The 14,889-nt window shown below is 47.9% G+C and overlaps 1 long non-coding RNA gene across 1 annotated transcript in view; it reads left to right on the top strand.

Annotated features, from left to right (window-relative positions):
- The window catches only part of LOC141129344 (uncharacterized), a 61,174-nt gene extending 46,790 nt beyond the window's left edge, over window positions 1-14,384 (top strand). Inside the window, exon 3 of the long non-coding RNA XR_012241811.1 lies at window positions 12,670-14,384. This is a non-coding gene — a long non-coding RNA (uncharacterized lncRNA). The remainder of the gene's footprint in view (window positions 1-12,669) is intronic.
- Window positions 14,385-14,889: the final 505 nt, after the last annotated feature.

Raw genomic sequence — 14,889 nt, 5'->3', positions numbered from 1 at the left:
TCGGCTGTTCGATCGTTCGCCGAATTGCGAACGTTATGGGCCGTTCGCGCTAAATTCGTGTGGCGCGTCACGGCCCATAATTCACTGCGGCATCGCAGTGCATTGCTGGCTGATGATTGGCCAAGCATGCACTATGACCCGCATGCTTGGCCAATCACAGCGCCGTCAGTAGAGAGAGCTGTAATTGGCCAAAGCCAGGGTGGCTTTGGCCAATTATGGCTCAGGGGATTTAGTACACACCCCACACTATATAAGGCCGCCTGCACGGCGGCCCTGTGTAGTGTGTGTTCCGGTGTGCTGAGAGATAGAGAGAGAGAGAGACAGTGTCATTTGATTTGAGTTAGATAGATTAGGCAGAACAGTCAGTCAGTTAGCTGCACTTACAGTGTATTGTGTATATATATGCATCCCAGGTGTTGCATATATATATATACACTGTATTCAGTTTAGCTAGATCCGTTCCTGTTATCTTCTATCTAGACTATTTACATTTAATGCAGTGCGTCCTGCTCACAGTGTTCAGCTAGATCCGTTCCTGCTATTTACATTTAGTGCAGTGCGTCCTGCTCACAGTGTTCAGCTAGATCCGTTCCTGTTATCTTCTAGACTATTTACATTTAGTGCAGTGCGTCCTGCTCACAGTGTTCAGCTAGATCCGTTCCTGTTATCTTCTAGACTATTTACATTTAGTGCAGTGCGTCCTGCTCACAGTGTTCAGCTAGATCCGTTCCTGTTAAATTCCTACTGACAGGCAGGCTTGTCTGGTTACAGTATATAAAGCTACCTGAAGAAAATTACAGGTGTTCTATTTGATCCTATTAGTACCACGGTCAGGCAGCTAGACTATTTACATTTAGTACAGTGCGTCCTGCTCACAGTGTACAGCTAGATCCGTTCCTGTTATCTTCCTACTGACAGGCAGGCTTGTCTGGTTACAGTATATAAAGCTACCTGAAGAAAATTACAGGTGTTCTATTTGATCCTATTAGTACCACGGTCAGGCAGCTAGACTATTTACATTTAGTACAGTGCGTCCTGCTCACAGTGTTCAGCTAGATCCGTTCCTGTTATCTTCCTACTGACAGGCAGGCTTGTCTGGTTACAGTATATAAAGCTACCTGAAGAAAATTACAGGTGTTCTATTTGATCCTATTAGTACCACGGTCAGGCAGCTAGACTATTTACATTTAGTACAGTGCGTCCTGCTCACAGTGTTCAGCTAGATCCGTTCCTGTTATCTTCCTACTGACAGGCAGGCTTGTCTGGTTACAGTATATAAAGCTACCTGAAGAAAATTACAGGTGTTCTATTTGATCCTATTAGTACCACGGTCAGGCAGCTAGACTATTTACATTTAGTACAGTGCGTCCTGCTCACAGTGTACAGCTAGATCCGTTCCTGTTATCTTCCTACTGACAGGCAGGCTTGTCTGGTTACAGTATATAAAGCTACCTGAAGAAAATTACAGGTGTTCTATTTGATCCTATTAGTACCACGGTCAGGCAGCTAGACTATTTACATTTAGTACAGTGCGTCCTGCTCACAGTGTTCAGCTAGATCCGTTCCTGTTATCTTCCTACTGACAGGCAGGCTTGTCTGGTTACAGTATATAAAGCTACCTGAAGAAAATTACAGGTGTTCTATTTGATCCTATTAGTACCACGGTCAGGCAGCTAGACTATTTACATTTAGTACAGTGCGTCCTGCTCACAGTGTTCAGCTAGATCCGTTCCTGTTATCTTCCTACTGACAGGCAGGCTTGTCTGGTTACAGTATATAAAGCTACCTGAAGAAAATTACAGGTGTTCTATTTGATCCTATTAGTACCACGGTCAGGCAGCTAGACTATTTACATTTAGTACAGTGCGTCCTGCTCACAGTGTACAGCTAGATCCGTTCCTGTTATCTTCCTACTGACAGGCAGGCTTGTCTGGTTACAGTATATAAAGCTACCTGAAGAAAATTACAGGTGTTCTATTTGATCCTATTAGTACCACGGTCAGGCAGCTAGACTATTTACATTTAGTACAGTGCGTCCTGCTCACAGTGTTCAGCTAGATCCGTTCCTGTTATCTTCCTACTGACAGGCAGGCTTGTCTGGTTACAGTATATAAAGCTACTTGAAGAAAATTACAGGTGTTCTATCCCAGCTTAGTGCAGCTACAGGCCATTAGTATGTCTGGAAGGCCAAGAAGGAGAGGCAGACAGTCACAAGCCAATAAGAGAGGGCAAGCAGGCTCTGTGTCTAGTGCTGGTCGTGGAGACGGTGCATCCTCATCAGCACGTGGCCATGGGACACGCTTGGCCTTTTTTTCGGCAGCTGGCCGTGTTGAGCCGCAACATGCGGAAGACTTGGTCGAGTGGATGACCAAGCCGTCCTCATCCTCCTCATCCTCTCTCACCCATGCCCAGGGTGCTTTGTCTGGCAAAGCAGCGGCCTCTTCCCTCAGCTCAATGTCATCAGTGACTCCTTCCCTAGCTCCACCATGTCCTCATGAGGATTCCCTCGAACTGTTTGACCACAGTGTTGGGTACATGCTCCAGGAGGATGCCCAGCGTTTGGAAGGCTCTGATGACGATACTGAGCTCGATGAAGGCAGTAACATGAGCACGGACAGAGGGGGTGCCCAAGAAGGACAGCAATCTGGCAGTCATGCTCCCCCTGCTGCAGCATACTGCCAGGTTTGCTCCAGTGATGAGGAGGGAGGGGATGATGAGGTCACTGACTCAACGTGGGTGCCTGATAGGAGAGAGGAGGAGGAGGAGGAGGAGGAGGAGGCGGCGGCACATCACCAATGAGGCAGGATGCCCTCCAGGGGCCAGCCTAAGGGCAGCACATTGACTGCATCACACCCCAAAGCTCCACATGTGCAGGGCGCTGCAGTCTCTGCGCGTTATTCAAAAAGTTCTTTGGTGTGGGCCTTTTTTGAGACGAGTGCATCAGATCGCACCGCTGCTATTTGCAACATATGTCTCAAGCGTATCTCGCGTGGCCAAAACATCTCCCGCTTGGGTACCACATGCTTGACCAGACATATGTTGACCTGCCATGCAGTTCGTTGGCAAGCGTATCTAAAAGACCCACACCAAAGAACAAAGAGGATCTCTCCTTGCTCCTCATCAGCTGAGATTTCCAACCCCACTAGACCTTCAGTCCTCTCTGAGACCTGCAGTGAGAGGAATGAAGGTGTAGAATTAGGTGTGTCACAGCCAAGTACTTGTGGGCAATCTGCTTTTGGTACACCGACGTCAGATTGTACCAGGCAAATTTCCCTGCCCCAGCTGCTGCACCGCCGAAAGAAGTTTGCTCCCAGCCATCCACATGCCCAGCGGTTGAATGCTAGCTTGGCAAAATTGCTAGCACTTCAACTGCTGCCTTTTCAGTTGGTAGACTCTGCCCCCTTCCGTGAGTTTGTGGAATGTGCGGTTCCTCAGTGGCAGGTACCCAAACGCCACTTTTTCTCACGGAAGGCGATTCCGGCTCTCTACCGGCATGTGGAAGGCAATGTCCATGCCTCGCTGGACAGGGCGGTCAGCGGTAAGGTGCATATTACCGCTGACTCATGGTCCAGCAGGCATGGACAGGGACGTTACCTAAGTTTCACGGCGCATTGGGTGACTCTGCTGGCAGCTGGGAAGGATGCAGGACAAGGTGCAGTAGTGTTGGAGGTTGTTCCGCCACCACGCCTCCAAAATGCTGATTGTGACACACCTCTCTCCTCCACCCTCTCCTCTTCTTCTTCCTCCATGGCCTCTTCCTCGGAACCAGCGGTGCTCCGTAGGCGTTCAAGGGGCTACGCAAGTACGCAGGCCAAAAGATGCCATGCGGTGCTTGAGCTGGTGTGCTTGGGGGACAGGAGCCACACTGGGGCAGAGGTTTTGTCAGCTCTGCAGGGGCAGGTTCAGAGGTGGTTGACGCCACGCCAACTTAAGGCAGGAATGGTGGTTTGCGACAATGGCACCAACCTCCTCTCTGCCCTCCGACAGGGACAAATGACCCATGTGCCCTGTTTGGCTCACGTCCTTAACTTGGTGGTGCAGCGGTTCTTGGGCAGGTACCCGGGCTTACAGGATGTCCTGAGGCAGGCCAGGAAAGTCTGTGTGCATTTCCGCCGGTCATATAATGCCAGTGCTCGGCTGACGGACCTCCAAAAGGAGTTTAACCTGCCCAAGAACCGCCTAATCTGTGACATGCCCACCAGGTGGAACTCAACGTTGGCCATGCTGCAGCGGCTGCACACGCAGCAGAGGGCCATCAATGAGTACCTGTGCGACTATGGCACCAGGACAGGGTCAGGGGAGCTTGGTTTTTTTTCCCCACGCCAGTGGGCCATGATCAGGGATGCATGCACTGTCCTGTCACCATTCGAGGAGACCACGAGGATGGTGAGCAGTGACAGTGCATGCATCAGTGACACTGTCCCCCTTGTCCACCTGTTGGAGCACACGCTGCGTGGAATAATGGACAGGGCACTTGAGGCAGAACAGAGGCAGGAAGAGGAGGACTTCCTTAGCTCTCAAGGCCCCCTTTATCCAGACAGTGTTCCTGCGTGCCTGCCGATCACACAGGAAGAGGACTAGGAGGAAGAGGAGGAGGAGGAAGATTGTGTCAGTATGGAGGTGGAGCCTGGCACTCAGCATCAGCAGCAGTCTTTAAGGGATCAGTCCCAAGAAACACATGGACTTGTACGTGGCTGGGAGGAGGTGGCTGCGGACCATGTCGTTCTTAGTGACCCAGAGGACTCCGGACCGAATGCCTCAGCAAACCTACGCTGCATGGCCTCCCTGATCCTGCAAAGCCTGCGTAAGGATCCTCGTATTCGTGGTATCAAGGAGAAGGACCAATACTGGCTGGCAACCCTCCTTGATCCACGTTACAAGGGTAAGGTTGCGGACCTTATCTTGCCATCGCAGAGGGAGCAGAGGATGAAACATCTTCGGGAGGCCTTGCAGAAAGGTCTGTGCAACGCGTTCCCAGAGACTGGGAGGTTACAAACTCCTGTTTCTGGACAACGTGTTGCTGAGGCTTCGGTCAGTCAAAGAAGGAGCGGTGGAGAAGGTGGCCGTCTGACCGATGCGTTCAGACAATTTTTTGGTCCGCAGCCCCAAGGTATGATCGGTTCCAGCAACCATCGCCAGCGTCTGTTTTACATGGTGCAGGAATACCTAGGGGCAAGATCAGACTTGGACACCTTTCCCACCGAAAATCCTCTGGGTTACTGGGTCTTGAGGATGGATCACTGGCCAGAGCTTGCACAGTATGCAATTGAGCTACTGGCCTGTCCTGCATCCAGCGTTCTTTCGGAACGCACATTCAGTGCTGCTGGAGGCGTGGTAACCGATCACAGGGTGCGTCTGTCCACCGACTCGGTCGATCGGCTGACCTTCATAAAAATGAATGAGTCTTGGATCACCACCAGCTACCAAGCACCTGATGCTGATGTAACCGAATAATTTTTTTTGAAATCTCAGATCCCTTCAAAGACTGCCTATGCTGATGCTGAGTGACTATCCCTGAGTAATTATCCTCTTCCTCCTCAATCATCACGCTGATAGCTTGTAAGAACATTTTTGGTTCTGGGCGCCACCACCAGTGCCTAAGGAACAATTTTTCAGCCCCTGTTTAACAGGGGCGTGTAATTACAATTTTTGATGTAATACTTTGCAGCAGGGCTCGTTCCTGCATTCCAACTAGAGTGTCTGTGAGGGGTTGCAGTGTTGTGGCACCAGCACCAGTGCCTAAGGCCCAATTTTTCTGCCCCTGTCTAACAGGGGCGTGTAATTACAATTTTTGATGCAATACTTTGCAGCAGGGCTCGTTCCTGCGTTCCAACTAGAGTGTCTGTGAGGGGTTGCAGTGTTGTGGCACCAGCACCAGTGCCTAAGGCCCAATTTTTCTGCCCCTGTCTAACAGGGGCGTGTAATTACAATTTTTGATGCAATACTTTGCAGCAGGGCTCGTTCCTGCGTTCCAACTAGAGTGTCTGTGAGGGGTTGCAGTGTTGTGGCACCAGCACCAGTGCCTAAGGCCCAATTTTTCTGCCCCTGTCTAACAGGGGCGTGTAATTACAATTTTTGAAGCAATACTTTGCAGCAGGGCTCGTTCCTGCGTTCCAACTAGAGTGTCTGTGAGGGGTTGCAGTGTTGTGGCACCAGCACCAGTGCCTAAGGCCTAATTTTTCAGCTCGTGTTCAACAGGGGCATGTAATTACAATTCTTGATCTAATATTTCACAGCAGGGCCCTGTGAGGGCTTACAGTGTTGTGGCCACAGCAACACCTAAGGCCCAAATTTCTGCTGAGTATATAGGGCAGGACCCTACTTTCAAACATCTAACTTACAAACGACTCCTACTTGCAAACGGAAGGAGACAACAGGAAGTGAGATGAAATCTACCCCTAGGAAGGGAAATTCTTTCCTGTAAGAGTTAATATGGGAAAACAATTTCTCCTTTCCACTGATGCTTTCCAATCCTTGTTCCACAAAAAAACCCAAATTTTCAAAAAACATTTTTCATTGGGACAAAAAAGTGAGGTGAAATCTTCTGAAGAGGAGGAAAGACAGCAAAACAAATGTCACAGGGGTGATAACCCTTCCCTATGTTTTCCAAAAAGCTTAGAAAAGATTTTTTGGCTGGAGCTAAACACGTTAAAAATGTTCAAAATTACAAACAGATTCTACTTAACAACAAACCTACAGTCCCTGTCTTGTTTGCACCGCCTGTATACTGCTGTTCAGAGTATATAGGGCCTGGTGGCCCCACACCTTTCCTTATTTTAATTTGGGTGCGGGGTTCCCCTTAATATCCATACAAGACCCAAAGGGCCTGGTAATGGACTGGGGGGTACCCATGCCGTTTGTCTCACTGATTTTCATCCATATTGCCAGGACCCGACATGACATTAAACCCGCAAGCAGTTTTAAATGAGATTTTTTCCTTTAAAAATGACATTTGGTGCAGGGACTGTTCTAAACATGGGAAACACGCGTCACTTTACAGGCATACTATAGACACCCCCCAGGTACGATATTTAAAGGAATATTTCACTTTTTTTTTTTTTACTTTAAGCATCATTAAAATCACTGCTCCCGAAAAAACGGCCGTTTTTAAAAGTTTTTTTTGCATTGATACATGTCCCCTGGGGTAGGACCCGGGTCCCCAAACCCTTTTTAGGACAATACCATGCAAATTAGCCTTTAAAATGAGCACTTTTGATTTCGAACGTTCGAGTCCCATAGACGTCAATGGGGTTCTAACGTTCGTGCGAACTTTCGGTCCGTTCGCGGGTTCTGGTGCGAACCGAACCGGGGGGTGTTCGGCTCATCCCTAATGGTGACATGTTCAATACTTATTTTACCCGCTGTATGCTGCTTGTAGGTGGTCCAGGGGCAGACTGACTGGTCGGTCTATTCAGCCGTGGTCCGAGGGCCTGGCTGCTGAAGGGGGTCCGCCAGCGCCACCTGCTGGAACCAGTCTGGGGTCCAGGGACAAAGAAACTGCCCCTGCCGATAATCTTTTCGGGCCCGCTCGGGCCCCAGCACTGCCTCGGAGGGTAAGGGGTGAGGGCGAGCGCGGCTGGATCACATAGAGCAGGGATCTCCCTTTTACCCAGCGACCGCTGTCATCAGATGTCCCGCCTCCTGCACCTGCTTTTGATGAAATCGCACTGGAGGTGGGTTATTCGATGACAGCGGTCGCTGTATAAAAGGCAGATCCTCTCTCTGTGAGATCAGGTTTCTCTCCTCTCTAACCCCCATACCCTGATCAGGCTGCATGAAGGGGACACTGGTGAGGCTGCATGGAGGGAACACTAATCAGGCTGCAAGGAGGGACACTGGTGAGGCTGTATGGAGGGGACACTGGTGAGGCTGCATGGAGGGGACACTGGTGAGGCTGCATGGAGGGGACACTGGTGAGGCTGCATGGAGGGGACACTGGTGAGGCTGGATGGAAAGGACACTGGTAAGGCTGCATGGAGGGGACACTGGCGAGGCTGCATGGAGGGGACACTGGCAAGGCTGCACAGAGGGGCTGCATGTATGGGACACTGGCCAAGCTGCATGGAGGGGACACTGGCAAGGCTGCATGGAGGGGCTGCATGGAGGGGACACTGGCGAGGCTGCACCGAGGTGCAGCATGGAGGGGGGCAATGGTGAAGCTGCATGGAGGGGACACTAGTAAGGCTTCACGAAAAGAACCCTGGTGAGGCTGCATGGGGGGGACACTGGTGAGGCTGCCCTGAGGCAACACTGACGAGGCTGCATTGATGGGGGCTATTTCTAACCCATGGTGACCCACCCTCACCAGGGAGCCAGCCAGCTACAGCAGGGTACCAGCCAGCCACCCACAGAAGCCAGCCACAGAGGATGTGGTGAAGTAGGAACGGGGGTCAGTTTATATGGCCATAGTTATGTGTGTAGTAAGACTTATTTAGAATTTCAGCTAAAAATCATATTTCTTGTATTTCATGTTGAAGCTACTTGTGACTTCCCCATCAATTTGCTACATTCCTCTTTCTGTGCAAAAAGCTTGCTTGCTGACATCATTTAAGACAGATGAAGGAACCGCAAGAGCATACTGCAGAGAAACGAGTTTTGTATAAAGCTAAAAATATATATCGTTTTGCGGAACTTGTCTGGGTTAGGACGCATAGGTTGATTTTTAAAAGGTTAGAATGTCTGGTAAAACAGAAGTGTACCGCATGTTAGCTTGTGACGCAATATGCTGAAAATATATATCTACACTGTATTCACTGTATCTGACGCTCTTGACATGTAGACACGAGTCGGGTCAGGAGTGTCCATTCTTTTCTGGCCAGAAAGATGGAATAAATCTCCCATACCAGAGTTTTTTGTCCAATAATGTCATTACCGATATTCTGCTACTTTATTTGGTGCATTTGGCTGTGAGGGGGGAATATCGGTGTGACTTGTTGAGGCAGGTGGCACTGTTTTCCACCAGACCTACAAGGAGTGGTCCGAGAGGCCAGCCCTGTGGGCTATATCGTAGTCTCAAAAGGCGCCTTCTAGAACTGTTATCTAGGAGACTGCGCTGTGTCCCATTTGGTGGCCTGCTGTGGACGACCTTGGTAGCGTCAAAAGTACCTGGGAATCTGAGAAATAGATAGCTGGAGCTCCAACGGGAACAGGTGAGAGTCTTTTTACTTCTGTTTTTGGATAACAGTCAGACAGCCAGCCAGCCTCTCGATGGATCAAGAGAAGGGAAGACTGATCACCTTCCGAGAGAGACGTCCGTTCAGATGATTGCGCATCTTTCGGACGAATCCTCAGTCAGTCAGTAATTTTTGGGTGGGAGTGTCTGGTATGATTGATGTGTGTATGAGACATCACTTTGTGGTGAGGTGACCGTGGTCCTCCCCTAAGTGCGGTTCCTGGCCGGGAGACCGCGCCCAGGCCACTGACCGAGGGAAGCGTTGTCTATTGTCCCTACTTGTGTCGAGGATTCAGACCCCTTACTGAATTCTCATCATTTACCCTACCCTCTGTGTCTGTCTTGGTGTCTGTTAGGTTATAAGTATGGGTGGGAAATATAGTGTTGAATCTCCCCTACAATCCATGATCTCCAACTTTAGGAAGGGATTTGCTAAGAACTGCAATTTAAAACTTAGCCCTGAGAAATTGATAACATTGTGTGAGAAAGATTGGCCCTGCTATGGAGCGTGGTGGCCCCCACAGGGAACCTTTGACTTAGAGACCATTGACCGATTATTTGAGAATATTATGTCAGACTCACAGAAACATGACCAAGACGCACCTTCCAGGAGGACTGTTCGTTCGGATGATTGTGCATCCCTCGAATAAATCCTCAGCCAGTCGGGAGGACTGTTCGTTCGGATGATTGTGCATCCCTCGAATAAATCCTCAGCCAGTCAGGAGGACTGTTCGTTTGGATGATTGTGCATCTCTCGGATAAATCCTCAGCCAGCCAGTCAGGAGGAATATCCGTCCAGATGATTGTGCATCTTTCGGACAAATCCTCAGTCAGTCAGTCAGCTAGGAGAAAACGTCCGTCTGGATGATTGTGCATCCTTTGGACAAATGGGAGATAAAGACCTGCAGTGGATAGAAGCCACAAAAAGAGGAACAGTGTAGAATTATGGTTATGACAAGAGTAGTACCAGTGACAAAACAAACAAAACACATATATTCTCAACCCGAAGAGACAGATCAGCCTCCCCCATATGTAGATGAACGGACCTCAGATAGAGACAGGTCAGAGCCATGTCCAAATGCCCCATCCAGTAAACAAGGGGACTCAAGTTGTTGTCCACCTACATCAGATTAAGCAAGTTTGTCAATGCCAAATCTCAGTAAATATACTCCGAACTGTAACACTTTGGGTATAGGCAGGACAGAAATAGGGAACTCAGTAGTAGTCAATGGGCTCCCCAATCAAGTGTCCACTTCCACTCAGAGAAATCCTGATGCAAACAGCCGGACCCTTGCCCCGTCTTTCAACATACCTCTGCAAATGCCCCTAAGAAAACAGGCGGTGGAGGAACATCGGACTCTAGTTTACACCCCTTTTTACCACAACAGATTTACTGAACTGGAAGATTCATAACCCTGCCTACTCTGAGAAGCCCCAAGCCATCACAGATTTGCTCCGGTCAATAACTCAGACCCATAACCCCACTTGGTCGGACTGCCAGCAACTTTTATTGACCCTTTTTAATACTGAGGAGAGACACAGAATTAACCAAGCAGTGCAGAAGTATAAAGGCAAAAGACCCTTCCTGTTAGAAAGACTTTGTAGTTTTGGGGGGGGGGCATCAAGTCCAACATCAGTTCCTGTACATGCCGGATTCCCCTATTCCCTTGCTGGGCAGAGACTTACTTGCTAAACTCAGAGCATACATATACTTCCAATCTGACGGACAGGCTATCCTAAAATTGCCCCATCCCTTTGAAGCCCGCATACTGCAAGACATCCCGGGGCTATGGGCAGAAGACAACCCACCAGGATTAGCCAGACACATTTCCCCAATCCTTATTGAATTAAAATCAGGAGCCACTCCAGTCAGCCTGAAACAGTACCCAGTCCCTCTAAAAGCCCTAATAGGAATACAAAAGTACTTAAACAAATTCCTACACTATGGAGTTCTAAAGCCCTGTCAGTCTCCCTGGAATACACCTATACTCCCAGTGCAGAAACCCGAAACAGCTCACTGTCGTCCTGTTCAAGACCTCAGAGCGGTCAATCAGGCTGTAATGACCATGGACCCAGCGGTCACTAATGAACTATTACAATTACTGTGGGAGGCAGGTTATAAGGTGTACCGGAGAAAGGTGCAATTTTGACAAGAGACTGTAAAGTACCTGGGATTCAGAGTATCACAAGGACAAAGACAATTGGGAGAAGGCAGGAAAGAAGCTGTTTGTCAGATTCCCACCCCCACTACCAGACGGCAAGTACGTGAATTCCTGGGGGGGGCAGGATTCTGCTGAATCTGGATACCGCACTTTGCCACAAAAGCCAGACCCCTCTATGAATCCACAAAGAGGGGAGAAAAGGAACCCTTTCAATGGGGAGAACAACAAAACAGAGCATTAAGACATTAAGGTCTCCCTAATGCAGGCTCCTGCGCTAGGCCTGCCGGATAGCCAAAAAGTCTTCTATTTGTATGTCAGCGAAAAACAAGGAATAGCAGTAGGAGTCCTGACACAATACTCTGGGTCTTGGCAGCGCCCTGTAGCATACCTTTCAAAACAACTGGACACTGTAGTTCAGGGATGGTCATCCTGCCTGCGGGCCATCGCAGCAACAGCCCTCCTTGTGGCGGAAGCTGACAAGTTGTCATTAGGTCAGGAGACCTATGTCCGAGTCCCACACCAAGTACAGGCATTAATGGATTACAAGGGAAATCACTGGTTTACTAACAGTCGAATGGTTAAATATCAAGCTATGCTGTGTGAAAATCCTCGTATCCACTTAGAGACTGTAAACACTTTAAACCCAGCCACTCTGCTCCCCACCTCACAAGAACCCCTAACTCATGACAGTCTCCAGGTAATGGATATGCAAGCCGACCAGACTTGAAAGACAGCCCCTTGGAAAATCCAAACGTTGAGTACTTTACTGACGGAAGCAGTTTTGTAAAAGATGTTTATCCCCAGATATAGACTCAGACAATGGCCCTGCCTTTGTCCACAAGTGCCTCCAGGAATTAGCAACAGCACTTAAGGTTACTTGGAAACTACACACTGCATATAGGCCCCAAAGCTCTAGAAAAGTTGAACAAATGAACTGCACGCTCAAGTCACAACTGGCCAAGCTCTGTCAGGAAACCCAAATGAAATGGACCTTGATGTTGCCCATTGCTTTACTGAGAATTCGGAGTACCCCAACAAAGAGGACAAATCTGTCCCTTTTTGAGGTACTGTATGGTAGGCCCCCACCCATCATTAGAGGGATAAGAGGAGACCTGCATCAGATAGGAGGGGTAGTTAACCGTGAACTGATACAGAGACTTGGGGAGAGTAAGCAAGACATAGGGAAATGGGTTCAAGAGAATCTTCCCGTAAGCTTGTCGAACCCAGTACACCCCTTTAAACCAGGAGATACAGTGTGGGTAAAGGAGTGGAACTTAACCCCACTAGGGCCAAAATGGAGAGGTCCTTACACTGTTCTGCTATCTACCCCAACAGCCATTAAGGTAACTGAGGTGACACCCTGGATACACCACTCCAGGGTAAAATGAGCTGCTGACCTCACAGACTCCTGGCACAGTACAGTAGATCCCCAAGATCCTTTGAGTTTGAGATTGACCAGAGAAATCAGAAGGAAGAACTCCAGCCCTGTGTTCAGCACACCCCTGGAAGCTGCTGAATTTACGCACGGCAGAAGATAGACAGACTGCAGCCCTGCGGCCAACACACTCTTGGAAGCTGCTGGCTCAATGCACAGCGGAAGATAAAGGATATCTACTAAGCTCTGCTCCAACCACAGCCCGGACGCTGGTTGGTCTACGCACAAGCTGAAGCCTGAGGATATTCATCGGTGTAATGTTTACAAAAATCTTTCTAATGAGACTGTTGATAGTCATAGCAGTGATACTGGCCGAGCTAAAAAGGGGAGAGAGTAACTCATGTGACCCTTGTATAAAGACCACCAGAGTAGGATCCATAACCACCAAGATGTTACTGTGGCACTCTGATTATCAATGCAAGGGCACAGAGACTGGTACTTGCATACATAATGGGACTACCTATTCAATGTGCTCCGTTGAAAATCAGATAACCTGTTATGATCCCACTTATGCACCATATAAAACCTGGCCAACCGTTCGGAGCTTTAGCTCCACCGGTAAGCTGGTAAACCATACCCTGATCACCAACTCAAGTATTGCAGAGACAAGTTTTAATTATTTTCTGATTCTCCCTATAGTGTATGGAGTGCTAATATTTTTACTCTTTTTGCATTCTTATTGTTACCATGGGCCAAGGGTCACTATCCCAGTGTTTTATAAGTTAATGAGAGATCCGGCTGGAGCTGACAATGGGGAATAATCTCGGTGGAAGAATGTTTTGTGCCTGCTAGTGAGGTCACCATAGAAAAAAAAAAACAAACTGTATGTTATTTAGTGATGCTTAATCTCGCTCATATTAATCGCTATGATTATGATCAAAGTGGGGAATGAAGTAGGAACGGGGGTCAGTTTATATGGCCATAGTTATTTGTGTAGTAAGACTGATTTAGAATTTCAGCTAAGAATCATATTTCTTGTATTTTATGTTGAAGCTACTTGTGACTTCCCCATCAATTTGCTACATTCCTCTTTCTGTGCAAAAAGCTTGCTTGCTGACATCATTTAAGACAGATGAAGGAACCACAAGAGCATACTGCAGAGAAATGAGTTTTGTATAAAACTAAAAATATATATGGTTTTGCGGAACTTGTCTGGGTTAGGATGCATAGGTTGATTTTTAAAAGGTTAGAATGTCTGGTAAAACAGAAGTGTACCGCCTGTTCGCTTGTGACGCAATATGCTAAAAATATATATCTACACTGTATTCACTGTATCTGACGCTCTTGACATGTAGACACGAGTCGGGTCAGGAGTGTCCATTCTTTTCTGGCCAGAAAGATGGAATAAATCTCCCATACCAGAGTTCTTTGTCCAATAATGTCATTACCGATATTCTGCTACTTTATTGGGACCCAGCCAGCCACAGGGGACACGGGACCCAGCCAGCCACAGAGGACATGGGAGCCAGCCACACCTACAGTACCTATAGTTAAGGTAAGAGGAGAACTACTCAGTGCCAATTTTATTTCTAAAACAAAATAATCAACAGAACCAACAGATAAATTGTAAGGATGTGAATAGGCCACAAATTACGAAAAATATTGAAAAACTGATACGGCAAGTTTATAAATGAAAAACACACATTGTATAATCCAACCCAAATTGTGATACCTAGAAACCATATGTGACTGTAAATAAAAATGAATAATAAATAAATGAGTAAATAATGGTGACTAAAATAAGAGAGAGTCCTTGAAGTCAATTAAATCCACAAATGGTGATTCAAAAGTTCATCAGCAAGCACCCAGTGAAAAAATCCACCACCTATAAAAATGCACGCTTACCAAAGGTAAGCTTTAACCCAGCTTATAATGGAGATCCACTCAGCGGGGACACCACCATCAGTCTCATCACAGAGGAAGGACAACTGGAACTCTCCGTCCAAAGAAACCGAATGGTCAGCAAGGGGAACCCAAGGAAATGAAAGATACATTCTCCATAGTGTGAATCAGTATAAACAATTTATTAAAATGAAGGATAATTGCACTTACATCAGAAAGTACAATTAAAAGCATGTAACCATGGAACAGCCGGCCGGCTTGCATACACCTGTACACAG

The sequence above is a fragment of the Aquarana catesbeiana genome, linkage group LG02 (genome assembly GCF_042186555.1).
Source record: "Aquarana catesbeiana isolate 2022-GZ linkage group LG02, ASM4218655v1, whole genome shotgun sequence".
Taxonomy (NCBI): Eukaryota; Metazoa; Chordata; class Amphibia; order Anura; family Ranidae; genus Aquarana; species Aquarana catesbeiana.
Note: the sequence above shows the minus strand (reverse complement) of the source record. Positions and strands in the feature narration are given on the sequence as shown.